This window comes from Panthera onca, chromosome A3, assembly GCF_046562875.1.
Source record: "Panthera onca isolate mPanOnc1 chromosome A3, mPanOnc1 haplotype 2, whole genome shotgun sequence".
NCBI lineage: Eukaryota > Metazoa > Chordata > Mammalia > Carnivora > Felidae > Panthera > Panthera onca.
Window position 1 is genome coordinate 89,531,134 of NC_138341.1, and position 5,603 is coordinate 89,536,736.

General features: G+C 36.7%; 1 non-coding gene across 1 annotated transcript; it reads right to left on the reverse strand.

Annotated features, from left to right (window-relative positions):
* Positions 1-4,999: 4,999 nt before the first annotated feature.
* Positions 5,000-5,211, reverse strand: LOC144615983 (small nucleolar RNA U3). Its single transcript, XR_013554841.1, has one exon. It is a non-coding gene; the product is annotated as a small nucleolar RNA U3 (small nucleolar RNA).
* Between the last annotated feature and the right edge of the window lie 392 nt (positions 5,212-5,603).

Consider the following 5,603-nt stretch of genomic DNA (forward strand, 5'->3'; position numbering starts at 1 on the left):
TAACACCATACACAAAAATAAATTCAAATAGATGAAAGACATAAATATGAGACAAGACACCATCAAAACCCAGAGTAAAATATAGGCTGCAACCTCTTTGACCTCAGCCAGAACAGCTTCTTACTAGACACATCTCCAAAGGCAAGAGAAACATAAACAAATGTAGACTACTGGGACTTCATCAATATAAGAAGTTTCTGCAGAGTGAAGGAAACAATCAACAAAACTAGAAGGCAACTGATGGAATTGGAGAAGATATTTTAAAATGATGTACCAGATAAAGAACTGGTATTCAAAATCCATAAAGAACTTATCAAACTTAACACCCAAAAAACAACTAATCCTGTTAAGACACGGGGAGAAGATATGAACAGACATTCCTCCAAGAAAGACATAAAAATGCCTAACAGACACGTGAAAAAATGTTCAACATCACTCATCATCATGGAAGTACAAATCAAAACCATGGATAGAGTCCAAAGTCCATTGATGAATGGATAAAGAAGATTTGGTATATACATGTATATATATATATATATACACACACACACATATATATAATGGAATATTGGTGATTACAAAGAATGAAATATTTCCATTTGCAACAACATGGATGGAACTAGAGTGTATTATGCTAAGTGAATAAGTCAGAGAAAAATAAATATCATGATTTCACTGATATGTGGAATTTAAGAAACAAAACAGATGAACATAGGAGAAAGGAAGGAAAAATAAGATGAAAACTGAGAAGGAGGCCAACAATAAAGGACTCTTAAATACAGAGAACATACTGAGGGCTCCTGGAGGGAGGTGGGGGGGGGTGGCTTAAATGGGTGATGTACATTAAGGAGGGCACTTGTTAGGATGAGCACTGGGTGTTATATGTAAGTGATGAATCACAAAATTCTCCTAAAGCCAATACTACACTATCTGGTAACTGACTTGAATTTAAATAAAATGTTTGAAAGGAAATAAAAAAGAAAGAAGTCTGGGTATTCAAGGGATATCATATTTAAATATAAAGATACCATAATGATATGTTAATATACCATAATTTTGTTGTTAGATATTTCTCAACTGGTATGATTACAGACTACTTTCTTGCACATAAAAATGTAATTGGATAGAGTGGTCATAAGCATCATGTTCTTCCCTATCTCATTAACTTCTGATAAGACTTGTTAGGTGAGAGAAAACACAATTCAATTCCCTCCCTGATGAGCTCAGAGGCATACCAGCTGTATTCCACTGCTTGAAAGTAAATGTCCCTGCACTACAATTTCCATATGAGCATGAGCAAAAAAAAAAAAATCCTTCATTTCTGCCTTAGTTATCTGTGATTTTAATCAAGGCCACACAGCAGTTTATCAAGGAGGATCTTTTCCTGAAAGAGCTGAAGCCCTCTCTAACCGTCTGAACATCTAGTGGAGAATTTAATGGTTGAAATGGGTGGATCTTTTGTAGGGACTTGAGACTTGATTCTGTCACTGTGGCATGGCATAGGGATGATGTTTTTGAGATGACTTAAAACCCTGATGTCTTTTTTCTTCTCCAAGCCATTACTTCAAGGGCATGTCCCAGGCAGGAGAGTGGGCATGAATGAAGCAGAGCAACACCAGTGTCTTCCAGAGGCTGGGGCACTGAGATTTTTAGTAACTTAGCACTTTGGCCAGGAGGGGAGCAAGTCCACCTGCAGGTGAACCCCAAGGGTCCTGTGCTGCCCTCATTAGCCAGCAGGAGGCACACAATTCCACCATTTCTGAGCTGCCCAGAGCTCAGGAGGTCAATAGCAGGGTCAGTGAGAAAGAGCTTCCTTCCCTCAGCACAGTGACTTAGGAGACAACACTCTGGTTTGGGGCTGATGTGGGACAGAGTCCCCATGAGAAGAACTCTGTATCCTAGCTCCTGGGGCTGAGGAGAGGCTGTGCCATCAGGGTATCCAGAAAATTTTCCCTCTGTAGCCAGCACTGAGCCTTTATTATCTGGACCCTTCTTACATCCTTTATTCCCTGCTTTCTCAGGTAATACTTGAACAAAAGTTATTTTACAATAGGATCTGTTCCTAAAGGGGCTTGGTGGGCAAAGTCATGCTGTCATGTTTGCTGTGGACTAAAACTTAATTTGTGAGAGAAATTCCCGCACATATTCAGAGTCAGGGAAACAAATGTATAACTATGAAAGAAACATACAGCTGCCAGGAGCACCAGCCCAATATGATGGGACACACAGGATGTGTATGGCCAACATATACAAAATCTTTAGATGAATGGGGAAAAAATGTTTACAATTATGTACATACTTGCGTTTATTTTAATGCTTAATTTTTCATCTAACGTGGAAGTATGTTAAAATGTAGAAAAGGTAAAGAGGTGTGTAAAACTCCATTATTTTAAGATTCAGTGTTTTCAGTTTTGCAAAATCAGAATTTATTATAATTCTACTTTTCTGCTATAAATTAAGCAAAGGTCTATATACTTAAAATATACTTCTGTGCTTGTTTTCAAATGGGAATATTGTGTTTTTTGATATTTTATCCTAACAGTGACATTGTGAAATGTTTTTAAATATTAGTTCACTGGAAAATCTTTTTCAGGACTGCAATGTGAAAAACATTGTTAAAAATGATAATAAATCCAGGTGACACCAAATTTTGTGTACGAATGTAATAAGAAAATCTCATGTATCAGTTCTAGAATATTCGATGCAATGGCAATTTTTAAAATGCCAACCATGGCATGCTGCTTAAAACCATTTGAGATGAAACATTTTTAAACTTAAAACTTCAGAATAGTAAAGAGCCCATAAAATGGCTGCTTTTTAAAATTAGATATATTCATTGCAAACAAATTATATCCTATTAAAAATGTAAAATATGAAGGCAGTTTGGTATTAAATTTTTATTCAAAAGCTGAAATTAGGATATGTATATTATATCTGATATAAGTCATTTTCCCATAAGAGTTGATATTTTTAGCCATAGATTATCCACTGTCCATTGCTTTAATTTTCCTGTTTATTTCTAAATCAGGAAGTATATTCCTATGATTTGTGAAGGCATTGTTTTTCTCACATGTTTCAAAGTTACTTTTTTACTTTGTAAGCATGGGTTGAGGCTTTTTAATAAACAAGCATCTTTGCATATCATGATGAGTTTTCATTGGAGAGCTTTCTTAACCATTTCCACTTGAGCCTAACATCATACCATTAAAAAAAAAACACACAAAAAAATTAATCTATATATGCTAAGATGCATCTGACTACAGCATAGTGTATTTCATAATTTGACTTTACATTATAAAATATAATAATAAATTTATTTTATATTACCATACACTAATACATTATATATCTGTACATATATATCTGTTTGCTAGTTGACATGAATTTGCATTGGGTGGTGGCTGATTGCATTTGATCTTGTTGCCAACTGGATATTCATATGTGTATCTAAAGTTCTTTTTAGAACAGACATCTACTCATGGAGTTCACAAAGCCTGTTATCTACAGTAGGATATTTAAAGGACATCTTACTTTATTTCACGGGAGCAGAAATTTTGTCTAAGATTATGAGCTGATCAAGGCACAGATATGGCACTATCATATTCAATGGAGGACTAATGGCTTCTCTCTCCTTGTACAACTGCCATCGATGCTTCTGTATAATTACTGTGAACTTAAGTGTTTTTATGTCAACATTATCTGTATCCCATTTACTAACAGTTATCTAAGCTACAATATATACATTTTTTTTTCTTTCATTTCATTACAATCAGTAAATCTTTGTGGTGATGGCAGTGTTTTTAACATGAACATTGTCATCTGACATCTTTGTTCATAATGAGTTATGAACCAGGGCCCGCTTCACGGCTTCCTGGGTGTAACACTAGTGCTGTCTCACAATGGTTTTTGCTGAGAAAAGTTTGTGCTTATTTGCATACTGTGCTGTTGCAACAGATAATGTTGACATAAAAACACTTAAGTTCACAGTAATTATACAGAAGCATCGATGGCAGTTGTACAAGGAGAGAGAAGCCATTAGTCCTCCATTGAATATGATAGTGCCAAATCTGTGCCTTGATCAGCTCATAATCTTAGACAAAATTTCTGCTCCCTGGTTCAAAAAGTTATGAAAAAATATGATTTTCATATTCTCAAATGTATATCAGCTTTATGCACTTTTCTTTGAATCATTCCACATGTCTCTTGTGTTCTATTAAACTCATAGAAAGAGATCACTTTTTATCTTTCCCAACAGGGGCAAGACCAAGTAAAATGCCGCAAAAAAGAACATGACTGGCTTGTTTATGAAAGGATAAATATCATACGGCCTGTTAGAATTGAAAAGAAAAGATGATTAATAAATGCAACACTTAGGCACAAAAGATAGATAATTATATGAGGTGACAGAGGTGTTAGCCAATCTTATTGTGGTAGTCATCTCAAAACATATACATGTATCAAATCATCATGTTGTAAAACTTATATTTCCCAATGATATATGCCAATTATATCTCAGTAAAACTGGGAAGAAAAGAATTTCAGGATTGCAACAGCACAGTATGCAAATAAGCACAAACTTTTCTAAGCAAAAACCATTGTGAGACAGCACTGGTGTTACATCCCGGAAGTCGTGAAGCGGGCCCTGGTTCTATCTGCAAATACGTCCCAAACATCTGACCACTTGTCACCATCTCCACTGCTAACAAACAGCCTAATTTCCCCTCTAGGTTACTACACCAGTCTCTTAAGTAACCTCTTGCCTCTGCCTTTGCCTTTCCAGTTGATTGGTAGCATAGAAATCAGATTAGTTCTGATAGACCTCCTCTTCTGAAAATCCTCCAATGATTTTCCTTTCACTCCAAGAAAAGTCAAAGTCCTTGCCATGGCTGACAAATCTGTTTACACTCCAAGTGCTGTCTCCTTGCTCACTTAACTTCACCCACACAGCATTCCGATGGACAATTAACAAGCCACACATGTGGCCTTCTTTTTTAGAGAAACTACTCAGACAACGGGCCACTTTCCTCTTAGTCCCCCAAAGGAGGAGGGAACAATTATCAATGACAAGGGCAGCTGCGGAAACCACACCCAGAGTCGGTTTTACAGTCAGGAAGGGACACTATTTCTCCTCCTCATGCTTTCAGGGACTCCACACTTAGAGAAATTTCTCTAGTGACAAACTTTAGAAACAATCCCTGAAAGTACAGTCTTCACATTTCCAATCATTGAAAAATCCATGGTCCTACCAACACGTCCCAGTTCTATCTAAAATTCCCTCCAATGTGATGTCCTTAAGTATAAAAAAGATTAGGGGTGCCTGGGTGGCTCAGTCGGTTAGACATCCGACTTCAGCTCAGGTCGTGATCTCACAGTTTGTGAGTTTGAGCCCCGCGTCGGGCTCTGTGCTGACAACTCAGAGCCCGGAGCCTGCTCCAGATTCTGTGTCTCCGTCTCTCTCTGCGCCTCCCCTGCTCGTGCTCTATCTCTCTCTCATTCTCTCTCAAAAATAAATATTTTTAACAAAATTTTTAAATAAAATAAAAAAATTAGCAACAAGGGAAAAGAATGAAGATATAACACGAACCCAAGAATTCAGCAACTTC